Source organism: Carettochelys insculpta, chromosome 29, assembly GCF_033958435.1.
Source record: "Carettochelys insculpta isolate YL-2023 chromosome 29, ASM3395843v1, whole genome shotgun sequence".
NCBI classification, from domain to species: Eukaryota; Metazoa; Chordata; order Testudines; family Carettochelyidae; genus Carettochelys; species Carettochelys insculpta.
The window spans coordinates 8,383,629-8,399,379 of NC_134165.1; the positions used below are offsets into that span (position 1 = coordinate 8,383,629).

At 46.2% G+C, this 15,751-nt stretch overlaps 1 protein-coding gene across 7 annotated transcripts in view; it reads left to right on the plus strand.

The window, feature by feature from the left end:
- Positions 1-15,751, plus strand: part of HDAC7 (histone deacetylase 7) — a 241,923-nt gene that overhangs the window by 178,154 nt on the left and 48,018 nt on the right. The gene's annotated exons all lie outside the window — the stretch shown is intronic.

Consider the following 15,751-nt stretch of genomic DNA (forward strand, 5'->3'; position numbering starts at 1 on the left):
TTGCACAGGGAGGTAGTGGAATCTCCATCCTTAGAGGTTCTTAAGGCCCAGCTTGACAAATCCTGACTGGGATGATTTAGTGTGAGTTGGTTCTGTTTTGAGCAGAGGGTTGGATTAGATGGCCTCCTGAGGTCTTGTCCAACCCTAATCTTCTATGATTCCAGATTTGTGCTCCAGAATCTCCCCAGGATGCTGGTTGGCATAAGCAATTTTCAAGTCAAGCTGGCTCTATATGTGCATTGTAGAGCACTTTGAAATTTTAAGAGTTTTGGGGAGCATTTTAATAGTGAAAATTGCTGGAAACTCATTCTTAAAGGTTGACAGCATAGAGAATGCAGTTTTTGTGTGCCTGAGATGTGAGCCATGCCACCATATCATCAGGTGAGGCATATGTGCTGTTTTCAGCAGGGGTCCATAGAGAGTTTAATTTGAAATTTGGGAAGGAAGGGTCTGTGCTGGTATGTTTTGCTATCCCTGTGAAAATCCATCCAAATTTGTCCAAAGTTACAACCCTCTGAAAGTCTCATTTTGCACTTGCTCACTTAGAGTTTGGCAGCATAGGAGTAGCGTGACTTCTGTGCTGGAGGAACCAGGGAGAGTAATAATGTTAATAATAGATATAAGTCTAACTTCCAGATTTTGTGGTTGTTAGTGGCACTTAAATTACAGTGCACTTGAAATTTCAAATAGAGTTTACATTCATTATTTAATCACTCTTAATTTTTTTGTTTTAACTTAATTATTGAACATATTTACCAACCACCACTTAAAAATCAACATTAGCATAAAACAAATGTAATAAACAGATCCAAGCACTTTCCAGTAACTATGAATCATATCTCCGTAACACAAACACTGTCTTACTATAGAAATACTGCATTTACCTTAATGTAGATGTGTTTGTCTTTCCCTTTGGTGGCATAAATGTCCACAGTGTTCTCTGGAATTAGTTTTAGAGTTAAGTCAGCTTGTGAAGAAAAGTCTCTTTCTTATCCCATGGTTGAATGCAACTTGTTTGTAATCCACCTCATTGCAGAAAGGCTTTGTTATGATACAGCTATCACAACTGGCAGAGTGGGAGCTAACTCACTGAGTTTGTAATAGTTTGGTAACACATAATAGTACATAATCTAGGACATTTCTTCTTGAAATTTTTGAATGGTAACAGGTGAAAATGTCGATTTCTTCAGCTGCAAGATGAAGATTTATGTTGAGTGTTAGAGTTTGTAACACCTCAGCCCTGAGTCACATACTCTAGCAGTTCAAGAGATTCCTTTGAGAATTCTCTAACTTTGCAATTATGGCATCCAAAGCAAGATGGTACAGCACCAGATCTTGCCTGCTTCTTTAAAGTGCAGTTCTAGTCTTGGGTGTTCTGTGTACATTGTTTGCCTCTTCTCCATGTTCTCTTTGACCCAAAGTTATTGGGACAGCGGAGTCTGTGAGAGCTGCCCAGGCAGCTGGGACAAGGTCCAGCTGTGTGTGGGAGTGAGATATAAGCTGGGTGCCTACAGTCAGCTGTGTGCTCGGGAAGCGGGTAGGAGCCAGCTGCGGATGGGATGTGGGGGACAGACACTGGGCACTGAGGTCTACAGCCAGCTATGCCTAGAGGGGAGAGGGAATGAGTCAACTGTGCAGGGGAGGAGGAAAGGCGAGAGGTACAATGGATGCTGGTGAGAGCGGGGCAGATGCCACCCGCTTTGCAGCATGATGAGGGAGCCTGGAGCCCTACTGCCAGGTGCCTTGCTCACCTATCAGAAGCTCTGTGGTAGTAGTTTGGCCAAGCCCAGGTCTGTCTGAGGAGGGGAGACATTGGCAGCAAATCTCATACAGCAGCCAGACCTCAGCCCTGACCTGTGCCCTGGGAAGGAGTCAGGTGTCGGCAGCACATATAAACTCCAGCAGAAATCGGGGCGGCGGTGGGGAGTGACACATCACATGGAAGTTGTGGGTTGCTAATTGTTGCGTCACTCTCTCCAAATACTGCAATACCTGCTGTGAGGAGTGGAAATCAGAATGCCAGATGGGTTCAGCTTGGCTTTGCCCTTCGCACTAGGACTCGAGGGTGCATAGATAACCTTTTAAAAAAAATCTGAATCCTAAACTATTGGGGAAAAAGATCAGTGTGTACAGTTTGATGGGGCAACACCCTTAGGTCCTGCTCTCTCCCTCCTCCCCATGTCCAGCTGTGTTTGGCAGCTAAATTCTCCAAAACCTTCTATCTGCAGTGGGCATGCTCCATTCCCACAGAGGGACATTCTGGGACTACTGCAGTTGTCAGGACTTTCACTGCAGTTGTTGTTCTGGGCTGCTGTGAGCTCCTGTGATGACAAACACAAGAGTTGAGGGCTGAGGGCTTTCTCTCCTATGCTCCCCTGCTGACACCCACGCAATGAGGAGGGAAAAGGAGAAGCTACATGACTTGGGGCAGGTCTGCACTAGACCTTAACGGTGATTGTAGATGTGCAGTTCCAGCTAAGGCGGTTCTGTAGCTGGAATCGACGTGTCTGTGATCGAGTTACGTGGCCTTCCTCAGTGAGGGAGCTGGAGGGAAGGAGCTGTCCCTTCCTTACTCCCTGCGAGGGCCTGAAGAAGACACTTTCCGTTTCTATCTAAAGAACAAAAAAGGGGGATTTTTTTAAAATCACACAGGACTTAAAACCATCCAGACTTTCAGACTTTTGCAGGTAACCGAGACCAGCTGAAGAACAAGGTGGGAAAGCAGGTACAAGCAATCGAGACATCTCTTGGGAGCATGTTTGCTGGCACCGAACCTGCCGGGCCCAGGGTTGCTGTTGGGTTAATGGCCATGTGGGAGATAACGAACGCCTCATTAAAATGTCGCCAACACAATTCATAGATAGTTTACAGCCGCATTGCTGTACCAGTGCGTGCTACTGCTCTGCTCTCAGGTCGTTTGTGTAGCTGTTGTTTGTTGACGGGAGGGAGTTCTCCCATTGACAGCCTTGGGCACACTGCTAACGGGTCTTTTTCACACCATTGAGCAACCGTAAGTTTTGCTGACATGAGTAGTGGTGTCGACCTGGTCTAAATATCAGAAAAGGGGGAAGAAACAGGCTATGGGGAAAGCTGCAGTTCCTGTGATTTTTAATGTCTTTTTAAAATTTCTCCTCCTTTCGTTAACAATCTGCAAATTAAGAATTCTTGGGTTTTTCCCCCATCACCACAGTGGTGCGCTTTTGTACTGTTAGTAGCTGAGCTGCTACCCTGCTATGTTACAAATACTTTGGGAAATGCAAAATCAAAGATTTCTGCAGCTCTTTCTTTGGGCACCTGACCTTCCATTGGGATGGTGTGTTAGAAAGCTGAGTTAGAAAATCTGAGTTAGAAAATCATCTGGAGAGGTACAAAGATAGAAGATGAAAGATGGCAACTTTAAACCCACTAAAGGAATCACAGAACAGAATTGGGCTGTGAAATGCTGTTCCACCATTTCTTATGAGGGACAAGCACTAAGTAGTATTTCAGCAGGCCTGGAGCATTGATGGATAACCACTTAAAACAATGAGAAATAATAACCAAGCACCAAATTTCAGAAGGGGAGCCCCTCTTCTTGTTCCCAGCCTGAGTTGGGAGTGAAAATAAAACCAGCTCCACAGACAGGACCTGGTCTCTCTAGCATGTTGAAGGCCTGGTTGGAGCAGGTCAGTTGGTGGCACCTGTGTTTCTTTTCTGCACAAACCTGAACCTTCCTGCCTTTGATTTGACTTTCATTGAGTAGTTTTAACGTTTGCTTTTGCATTGGCCTTTCTGGCATGCTCCTTTCTGCCCATGCCATCTTTTGCCCTGTGCTTAGCCCAGGCTGGAGAGCTCGGCTTTGCCCAGTGTCCATGATCTTCATGCCCAATCATGCTACAACGGCCTGACTCAGATAGAAGTCACCATCCCCTGGGCCTTTGCTGTGGTCAAGACACCAGTCCTCTGTCATTGTTTTCCATCCCCTTTCCTCTCCACCCCTCTGCCTGCCAAGCAAAGAAGGGAATGCCTGCTGCTGTTTGCTCCATGCAGTGCCATGGGAACAGTAGGCCAGGCCTCTGAGAGAATGAGCAGCTGGCAAATGTTTGTAAGCCATCTTGCGTTGTTGAGCACAGAGTCTGCACTCTTGTCCATGCCACCAAAGGACTTCCCCAGGCCAGGCCTGGGAGTCAGTCAGCCCTGACACTCATGGGACAGTGGGTGCAGGTTTCCCTCTACACGGGGACTGGATTTGAGCAGGAGCCACTGCTGAGTGCAGTGGATGGGAGTAGCTGCTCCCTGGCTGACAGGTGCAGGGAATTGCATAGAGTTGGTTTGAGTCCTAGGGAAATACCCATCTGTCAGAGCTGCCAAACAGTTTGGAGTATAAATTGAGCCTCTCTGATCCCTCTCTGGTCTCAGCCCTAGGATTCTATGGTACAGTGGTTCTCAGACTGAGGTTTGTGGCTTCAGAGAAGGTCATGACTCCATTTTAATAGGGTTGTTGGCGTGGCATTAGACTTGATGGGACAGATGCCAAAGTCCAACCACGACTACCTGGGACCAAAGCTCAAGGGCTTCAGCCTTGGGTGGTGGGCTTCAGACCCCCCACTTGGGTCTGAAGCCCTCGGGCTTTGCTTTGTTTCTCTGGCCTGCAGTGGTGGCGCTCAGGCTTTGATGGGAGTTGGGTGAGCTCAGGTTTTTGTTCCCCACGCAGGGATGGTGTAGTAATTTTTGTTGTCACAATGGAATCACAGTGCAATGAAGTTTAAGAACCTCTGACTTAGTTAATAACAAGAAGTCCTGTGGCACCTTATAGACTAACAGATATTTTGGAGCATAAGTTTTCGTGGGCAAAGGCCCGCCCATGAAAGGTTATGCTCCAAAATATCTGTTAGTCTATAAGGTGCCACAGGACTTCTTGTTGCTCTCGAAGATACAGACTAACATGGCTACCCCTCTGATACTTGACTTAGTTAATAGCAATCTGTAGCTTATCTCCATTGTAGAGGCCAGGGAAGCTGAGGCACGGAATGAAAATGACCTTGCCAGGTGTGAGGGAGAGATGGGTTTGGGCCCCAGGTTTCCTGAGGCCTAGTTTAGTCCCACAACCAAAAGCCCATTCTTCCCCACTGCCCCACACACCCCTGCCCACACCCACACACAGGCCTCCACTTTCCATTGGGATGCTTGGGGATAGATCAGAAAAGCCTGCTGTGAACAGTACGTTCAAGGAATGTGGCCTATTTGGAGAGTTGACAGTGACTGGCACCCAGAGCCAGATGTGTGCCATGCTTAGGCATTCCCTATGATGTCAGAGGAGCTCAGGCCTCAAGGTGCCAAAATGTGATTTGCTTTCAGTCTCTCACCAAGCAGTCTCCCAACTCACATGGTAAAATTCTGCTCCTTGCTTGGTTGGTGGCTTCTGAAGCATTTGTAGTGTGACTAGCTGTGCGAACACAGGACCTGCCAACCCCCAGTGTTCTTGTGACCCACATTTCATTGGCAGGAATGTTGGCAGAAAGCAAAGAAGGGAGGTGCACTTCCTAGTCTGGCAGCCTCTGGTTTCTCCCTGCCCTCTGCTTTCACAGATGGATGCACCTTGCTTTCATACGGACAGACATTTTATTTGCCCATCACTTAAACCAGCCCTCCTGCCCCATGCAACTGTGTGCTTGAATGGACTCTACATCCCAGGATTTGCTGGAACCATTCCGGGGGTCTGTCCAGCCCTTGGAGTGGCTGTAACTCAGTCCAGCTGAGGTTGGTGTGAGATCCTTGTGGGCTTGCCCTCTGTCACATGGCAGTCTGTGCTGAGGGCTCAGGCAAAGGAGGGTCGGCAACATCAAGTGTAGGAACGCCTGAGCTCAACATGAGCAGGGCAGGCCGGAGTTGGAGAGATGAGAGTTTGCCTGGTGCAGTCTTGTAGCCTCTCCAGACCATTACAGACCCCAGCAGGACAGCAGCAACTTTGATGCTGTTTGTCGATGGAGGGAGGGAGTCACATCTGCACAGAAGGGGCTGCTGATTGAATCCTGTGTGAGCATCAGGAGGTGGTGGGGAAGAGAAGTTGTTTTCTGTTGCTCTTTGCAGAGGTAGAAGCCATTGCTCACATTCCAGAACGAAGCTTTGGTGGAAAGTCCATTCAGTGCAGCTGGTTGCCTCCTAGCATTCCCTCTAATTTTTTATGTCCATGTTTGGAATTAATTTTGTTATGTGCACCAGTATGGAGATGGTCTGTGACATGTCCCCCTCATATTGGTGCACAGAACAAAATTCATTCTGCATCTGGCTCATCTGTTATGTGGTTGGACTGAGGGTGCAAAGTGTGGGAGTGGGGGCTTGGGGCTGAGGGAGATGAGGACTCTGGCTGGTGGGGGTGGGAGGCTGGGGATGAGGCATTTGGGAGCCAGGAGGGAGCTGTAAAGGACAGGGCCGTCATTCTGTGCCAGGTCAGATATAGATATCAGCCATCATGGAGAAAGAGATCTGAATCAACACATTTCTTCTGAAGAGCATAAAGAACTTGTGTAGTACAGGCACTTGAACTCATATAAAGGATTTCTTCTGAGCTAGTGGATTGCCTCATGACAGCAGTGCAACTGCAGCTGAACTCTGCAGTGTTCCATTCTTCCTGATGTATCCCCAGTAGCATAAAAGTTGATAAAACCATTTACCAGGACTTGTTTGTGGCTAGAATCATAGAATCATAGAAGAGTAGGACTGGAAGGGACCTTGAGAGGCCATCGAGTCCAGCCCCCTGCCCTCATGGCAGGACCAAGCACTTTCTAGACCATCCCTGAAAGCCACCTATCTAACCTCTTCTTAAATATCTCCAGTGATGGAGATTCTACCACCTCCCTTGGCAATTCGTTCCAGTGTTTGATCACCCTGACAGTTAAGAACTTTTTCCTAATGTCCAGCCTGAACCTCCCCTGCTGCAATTTAAGTCCATTGCCTCTTGTTCTGTCCTCAGAGGCAAGGAAGAACAAGTTCCCTCCCTCTGCCTTATGACACCCTGGCTGTGTCTACACTAGCCCCAAACTTCGAAATGGCCACGCAAATGGCCATTTCGAAGTTTACTAATGAAGCGCTGAAATGCATATTCAGCGCTTCATTAGCATGCGGGCGGCCGGGGCACTTCGAAATTGACGCGCCTCGCCGCCGCGCGGCTCGTCCCGACGGGGCTCCTTTTCGAAAGGACCCCGCCTACTTCGAAGTCCCCTTATTCCCATCAACTCATGGGAATAAGGGGACTTTGAAGTAGGCGGGGTCCTTTCGAAAAGGAGCCCCGTCGGGACGAGCCGCGCGGCGGCGAGGCGCGTCAATTTCGAAGTGCCCCGGCCGCCCGCATGCTAATGAAGCGCTGAATATGCATTTCAGCGCTTCATTAGTAAACTTCGAAATGGCCATTTGCGTGGCCATTTCGAAGTTTGGGGCTAGTGTAGACGTAGCCCCTTTTAGATACCTGAAAACTGCTATCATGTCCCCCCTCAATCTTCTCTTTTCCAAACTAAACAAGCCCAGTTCTTTCAGCCTTTCTGCATAGGTCATGTTCTCTAGACCTTTGATCATTCTCGTTGCTCTCCTCTGGACCCTCTCCAATTTCTCCACATCCTTCCTGAACTGCGGTGCCCAGAACTAGACACAATACTCCAGCTGAGGCCTAACCAGCGCAGAGTAGACCGGAAGAATGACTTCTTGTGTTTTGTTCACGACAAACCTGTTTATGCATCCTAGAATCATGTTTGCTTTTTTTGCAACAGCATCACACTGTTCACTCATATTTAGCTTGTGGTCCACTATAACCCCTAGACCCCTTTCTGCTGTACTCATTCCTAGGCAGTCCTTTCCCATTCTGTATGTGTGACGCTGATTGTTCCTTCCTAAGTGGAGCACTTTGCATTTGTCCTTATTAAACTTCATCCTGTTTACCTCAGCCCATTTCTCCAGTTTATCCAGATCCTTTTGAATTATGACCCTATCCTCCAAAGAAGTTGCAATCCTTCCCAGCTTGGTATCATCTGCAAACTTAATAAGTGTACTTTCTATGTCAATATCTAAATCGTTAATGAAGATATTGAACAGAACCGGTCCTAAAACAGACCCCTGCGGAACCCCACTAGTTGTACTTTTCCAGCAGGATTGAAAACCATTAATAACTACTCTCTGGGTACGGTTATCCAGCCAGTTGTTCACCCACCTTATAGTAGCCCCATCTAAGTTGTATTTGAGTAGTTTATTGATAAGTATATTATGTGAGACCGTGTCAAATGCTTTACTGAAGTCTAGGTATACCACATCCACCGCTTCTCCCTTATCCACAAGGCTCGTTATTTTATCAAAGAAAGCTATTAGATTGGTTTGACATGATCTGTTTTTAACAAAACCATGCTGGCTGTTCCCTATCACCTTACCACCTTCCAATTGCTTGCAGATGATTTCTTTAATGACCTGCTCCATTATCGTTCCTGGCACAGAAGTTAAGCTGACTGGCCTGTAGTTTCCCGGGTTATTCTTGTTCCCCTTTTTATAAATGGGTACTATATTTGCCCTTTTCCAGTCTTCTGGAATCTCTCCCGTCTCCCATGATTTTCCAAAAATGATTGCTAAAGGCTCAGATACCTCTTCTATCAGCTCCTTGAGGATTCTAGGATGCATTTCATCAGACCCTGGTGATTTGCAGACATCTAATTTTTCTAAGTAATTTTTAATTTGTTCTTTTCGTATTTCAACTTCTAAACCTACGCCTTTTTCACTACCATTCTCTTTTTGAGGGAAAACCATGGCTAAAGCACCAAGCAAGAACGTTTTAGCCCATTATTGAGGTGTATTCTACTCCCATGTTCAGTTCAGAAACATTTAGAATATGTTAAGGCTAATGATCTGTGTTTGTCTTTGGCCATTGATACTTCAAATAAGGGAATGACAAGGTGTTTTCCATGAGTCTTAAGGTATTTCAGTTTTGGCGGGGGCGGGGGGGAAGATTCCACATTTTCTCTTGGATTTTTATTTTCAGGAAAAAAAGTTGAAAGAATCCCAGAGTGGGTGAAAGTACAGGCACAGATGAACAGATATGGTACTCTGTGAATTAGGCACATAAGACATCCATCTTACTAGCAAATCTGCATCTGTGTTGTTCACATGGTTCCCTATGCACAAATGCACATCCTTTACTACATAGCAACGAGCTAGGCATTTTAAACTTAGCAGCATTTAGTACAGGTTTTGTTAGCCATTAGTTCTGTAGGGGTAAGGTTGGTCTGTATTCCAGGCAGAGTGTCAGTTGCCATCCTAGTGTGAAGGAGAGGTGAAGAAGAAATTAGTACGATAGTACTAACCATACATACCCAAAATGAAGGAGACTTCCTGCCTTTCACTGCAGGTGAAGTAGAAAGAGAGATCAAAACAATGAAAGTAGGTAAAGCTTGTCAGCTTGTTAATGGCTCCCCTGAATTCTTGAAATAAATAGGAAAATCTAGTAGTCAACAGCCAGCCACCTTTCTACCTAGTGTCATCCAGAAGAATAAAATATCTAGCCTCTGTCACAGAGCCAAAGTAGAAACCAGGCCAAAAAATAAAGCTACAAAGCTGTGAGTTGCTGCACAAAGTCTTTGCTAAGCTGCAGAATCAAGATGTTAAAAGAGTACTCAAGGACATTAAAGCCATTGCAGAGAAACTAAATTAATTTTTTTCGCTGGTCTTCCTGGCTGAGAAAGTGTGTGAGATTTCCAAGCCTGAGCCATTCCTTTCAAGTGACAAATCATAGAATCATAGGATTGGAATAGACCTGAGGAAGTCATCAAATTCAACCCCCTTCTGAAAGCAGGAGCAATCCCAACTGAATGATTCTAGCCAGGGCTTTGTCAAGCCAAGATTTAAAGACCTCTAGGGAAGGAGATTCCACCGTCTGCCTAGGTAACCCATTCTAGTGTTTCACCACCCTCCTAGTGAAATAGTTTTTCCTAGTCGTAGAATCATAGAACAATAGAGCTGGAAGAGACTTAAAAACCTCATCAAGTCCAGCCGCCTGTCCTAGGCAGGACCAAACCCACCAGATCAGCCCAGCCAGGGCTTTGTCGAGGCGAGACTTAAACACCTCCAGGAATGAAGACTCCACCACTTCCCTGGGTAGACCATTCCAATGCTTCACCACCCTCTTCGTGAAAAAGTTTTCCCTAATGTTCAACCTGGACCTTCCCAACTGCAACTTGAGACCATTGTTCCGTGTTCCGCCATTCGTGACCGCTGTGAACAGCCTCTCTCCAGCCTCTTTGCAACCTCCCTTCAGTAAGTTGGAGGCTGTTATCAAGTCCCCCCTCCGTCTTTTCTTCTGCAGACTAAACAGTCCCAATTCCCTCAACCTTTCTTCATAGGTCATATGCTCCAGCCCCCTAATTATTTTGGTCACCCTCTGCTGGAACCTCTCCAGTCTATCCACATCCTTCCTATAATTGGGGGCCCAGAACTGGGCACAGTACTCCAGATGTGGTCTCACCAAAGCTGAATAAAGAGGAATAATCACTTCTCTGGATCTACTGGCAGTGCTCCTCTTGATGCAACCTAATATGCCATTAGCCTTCTTGGTTACAACAGCACATTGTTGACTCGTGTCCAGCTTTTTGTCCACTACAACTCCCAGGTCCTTTTCTATAGAACTACTACTGAGCCAGTCGGACCCCAGCCTGTAACAATGCTTGGGATTCTTGCGGCCCAAGTGCGGGACTCTGCACTTGTCCTTATTGAACTTCATTGGATTTCTTGCAGCCCAGTCTTCCAATTTGTCTAAGTCACTCTGGACCCTAACCCTACCCTCCAGTGTATCTACCTCTCCCCCTGGCTTAGTGTCATCTGCAAACTTGCTGAAGGTGCAGTCCAGCCCCTTATCCAGGTCATTGATAAATATGTTGAACAGAACAGGACCCAGAACTGAATCTTGGGGCACTCCACTAGAAACCAGCCGCCATCCTGATGTCAAGCCGTTGATCACTACCCACTGGGCCCGACCTTCTAGGCACTTTCTATCCGTCTTACCGTCCATTTATCTAATCCGCATTACTTTAACTTGCTGACAAGAATGCTGTGGGAGACCGTATCAAAAGCTTTGCTAATGTCAAGATAAATCACATCCATTGATTTTCCCCTATCCACAGAGCCAGTTATCTCATCGTAGAAACTAATCAGATTGGTCACGCATGACTTGCCCTTCATGAATCCATGCTGACTATTCCTGATCACTTTACCCTTCTCCAAGTGCCTCAAAATGACTTCCTTGAGGAGCCCCTCCATGATTTTTCGAGGGACTGATGTCAGACTGACCAGTCTATAGTTCCCTGGATCATCCTTTTTCCCTTTTTTTAAAGGTGGGCACTACATTTGCCTTTTTCCAATCATCCGGGATCTCTCCTGATCTCCACAACTTTTCAAAGATAACGGCCAAGGGCTCATCAATGACATATGCCAACTGCCTCAGAACCCTTGGATGAATTAGGTCCAGGCCCATGGATTTATGTACATTTAGCTTTTTTAAATAGCTCCTAACCTGTTCTTTCCCCACCAAAGGCTGTCCACCTTCATCCCACAGTGCATCACTTATCACATTAGTCTGGGAGCTGTCCTTGTCTGTGAAGACAGTGGCAAAGAAAGCATTAAGTACTTCAGCTTTCCCTACATCATTTGTCACTGGGTTACCTCCCTCATCCAGTATGGGTCCCACACCCTCTCTGATCACCTTCTTCTTGCTAACATCCCTGTAGAAACTTTTCTTGTTATCCTTCATATTCCTCGCAAGTCGCAATTCCAGTTGTGCTTTCATCTTCCTGATAACTGCCCTACATTCTCGAGCTATACATTTGTATCGCTCACTAGACATCTGTCCAAGTTTCCAGTTTTTGTAAGCTCCCTTTTTGTGCCTAAGTTTTCCAAGGATTTCCCTTACCATATTTACTTCTCTTGCTGCACATTGGGATGGTTTCTTTCTGCGCCTTCAATAGGGCTTCCTTAAAATACTGCCAGTTTTCCTGGACTCCTTTTCCCTTCTTGGTAGCATCCCAGGGGATTCTGCCTATCAAGTTTCTGAAGGAGTCAAAGTCTGCTTTTCTGAAGTCCAAGGTGTGTAATTTAGTGCTCTCTTTCCTTCCTTTAGTCAGGATCCTGAAGTCTACCATCTCATGATCACTGCTTCCCAGGTTGTCACCTTCCTCTGCCTTCCCTATTAGTTCCTTCCTGTTTGTAAGCAGCTGGTTGAGCTGAGCATGACCTCTGGTCAGGTCCTTCAGGACTTGTACCAAGAAGTGATCCCCAACATTCTCCAGAAACTTCCTGGACTGCTTGTGTACCACCATATTGGTCTCCCAACAGATGTCAGAGTAATTAAAGTCCCCCACGATAACAAGAGGCTGCGATCCAGAAACTTCTCTCAGTTGTCCAAAAAGAGCCTCATCTACCTCATCATCCTGATTTGGCAGCCTGTAGCAGACACCAACCACCACATCTCCAGTGCTGCCTACATCACTAAGCTTGACCCATAGATTCTCAATAGCCTTTTCTCCCTCTACGTACTGGAGTTCCAAGCAGTCATAGTGCTCTCTTACATACAGTGCAACTCCTCCTCCTTTTCTTCCTTGCCTGTTCTTTCTGAACAGTTTATACCCTTTCATGACAGCACTCCAGTCATGTGAGTCATTCCACCAAGTCTCTGTTATCCCAATCAAGTCATAGCTCTTGGACTGGGCCGGGGCTTCCAATTCCTCCTGCTTGTTACCTGGGCTTCTGGCATTGGTGTACAAACACCTTAGATAACCAGTCGATCTCCATGCCCTCTCTGCTTAAACCAGGGGGCCCACTTTTTTTGTACATTCCTCTTTGCATTTCTTCCCGGCCTCCAAGTTCCTTTCTCCCCACAGGGTTTTGGTCACCATCCCCCAGTGAACCTAGTTTAAAGCTCTCCTCACTAAGTTAGCAAGCCTACTTGCAAAAGTGCTCCTTCCTCTCTTGGTTAGGTGGGCCCCATCTTTTCCCAATAATCCTTGTGTCCAGAACAGCATCCCATGATCGAAGAATCCAAAGCCCTCTCTCCGACACCACCTGCGTAACCATGCATTGACTTCCTCAATTCGACAGTCCCTACCTAGCCCTTTCCCTTCGACAGGAAGGATGGATGAGAACACCACTTGCACTCCAAATTCTTTGACCCTTCTTCCCAGTGCCACATAATCCGCAGTAACCTGCTCAAGGTCATTCTTGCCCGTATCGTTAATTCCCACATGCAGAAGTAGGAAGGGATAGTATTCTGAAGGCTTGAGTAGTTTTGTAAGGCTCTCAGTCACATCCTGAATTCGAGCTCCCAGTAAACAGCACACCTCACGAGATTCCAGGTCTGGTCAGCAGATGGATGGTTCAGTCCCTCTTAGGAGGGAGTCCCTAACCACCACCACCCGTCTTTTTCTTATGCGGGTGGTGGTCATTGAACCCCCACCCCTAGGACTACACATCCCATGTCTTGCAGTAAAAGCAATTCCCTTCTGATTTTTTCCCTGTGAGGCTCCTTCTAAAGCATTCACCACCGCAGAACCAGTGGAGACAGCCTGAAAGCGATTAGTTATCTCTATATTGATCAGGGACTCATGTACCAGCCTTCTTTTTCTTCTAGAAGTTACATGCTGCCAGTTCTCTGCTTTATCCCTTACTGCCCTCCCCGATTCTTCCACCTGCTGTGCTTGCATGATTAAACGCTCCCTTCTGTCAAGGAAATCTTCATCTTCCCTGATTGAGCATAGGGTCAACACTTGAGCCTTCAGTCCTCTAATTTTTTCTTCTAAAATGGAGACCAGCTTGCACTTAGTGCAGACGAAATCCCTTCTTTCCTCGGGGAGGAAGACAAACATGGGGCATCCCGAGCAGGTAACAATAGCAGACCTGTCATTATCCATGCCTGCCATCCTAGAACAGGGATTTAAAAGAAAGGCAAGGGTCGCTGGCCCCTTCCAAACTCCCTCTCTAAACTCCCTGTTTGCAGTCCCCTGTTTGCAAGCTCACCTGTTAGCTTGGACACTGCTTTGTAAAGCCCTGAACTGCCTCAAAGTCCCTCCCCTTACTGAGGCTCAGCCAATCAGCAGAGGCTTCTAGATATCAAGCTTATTTAGAAGCCAGCAGTTTCCAACTAGTATCCAAGCTAGACCTCCCCCACCACAACTTGAGACAATTGCTCCTTGTCTTGCCGCTTGTCATCATTGAGAACAGCCTCTCTCCATCCTGTTTGGAACCCCCCTTCAGGAAGTTGAAGGCTGCTATCTAATCTCCCCTCAGTCTTCTCTTCTGTAGACTTAAATAAGCCAGATCCCTGAGCCTCTCCTCATAAGTCATGTGCTCTAGCCCCCTAATCATTTTCTCTTCAGTTCTTCTACATCTTTTCTGTAAAGCGGGGAGGGGAGGTAGAAAGGGATGCAGTACTCCAGATGCAGCCTCACCAGTTCCAAATAAAGGGAGAAATCACTTCCCTAGATCTGTTTTCAGTGCTTCTACTAACTCACCCCAGTTTGCCATTATCCTTTGTGGCATACTGTTGGCTCATATCCAACTTCTCATGGACTGTAATCCCCAGTTCCTTTTTCGCAGAACTACTGCTTAGCAAGTCAGTTCCCTACCCGTAGCAGTGTTTGGAATTCTTTTGTTCCAAGTGCAGGACTCTGCATTTGTCCATGTTGAACTTCATCAGATTTCTTTTGATTCAATCCTCCAATTTTTATAGCTCTCTTTGGGTCTTAGTCCCTATCCTCCAGCTTATCAACCTCTCCCCTTAGTTTAGTGCCATCCACAAATCTACTGAGGGTGCAATCCATCCTCTAATCCAGGGCATTAATAGAGATGTTGAATAAAACCAGCCCCAGAATCGATCCTTGGAGTATTCCTCTTGATACTGGCTGCCAACCAGATGTAGAGCAGTTGATTACTATTCATTGAGCCCAACAGTCTAGCCAGCTTTCTGTCCACGTTGCAGTCAATTTATGCAATGCATACTTCTTTAATTTGTTGGCAAGGATACTATGGGAGACCGTATCAAAAACTTTCCAAAAGTCAAGGTATATTATGATAGTACTGACAGTGCATAGCCAAAGCGAAGGAGACTTCCTGCCTTTCACTGAAGATGCACCTTCCACAAATTTGAGGAACTTTCCCACTTTGGAACAAACTGAGAAAATAAACAGTAATTAAGTCACTGGGGCCAGGTTGTATTCACCTAAGAGTTCTGGCATGCAGTAAGAGAGAATGTCTTCCCATGGATTGGTAACTGGTTAAAAGTTAGGAAACAAGAGGTAGGAATAAACGGTTACTTTTCAGAACAGAGACAGGTAACTAGTGGTGCGCTGCTGGGGTCTGTACTGGAACCAGTCCTATTCAACCTATCTATAAATGATCTGGAAAAGAATAGCAAGGTGATACAAAACTACTGCAGATAGTTAAATCCCAGGCAGACTGTGAAGAGATACAAAAGGATTCTTAAAACTGGGTGATGGGGCCAACCACATGGTGGATGAAATTCAATGTTGATAAATGCAAACAAATGCATATTGGGAAATATAATCCCAGCTATGCATAATGGGGTCTGAATTAGCTGTTACCACTCAAGAGGGCTCTTGGTGTCATTATAGATAGTTCTCTGAAAACATCCACTCAATGTGCAGCAGTGTTCAAAAAAGTGAACAGAATGTTGGGAATCATTAAGAAAACAATAGATGATAGGACAGAAAATATCATATTGCCGCTATAAATCACA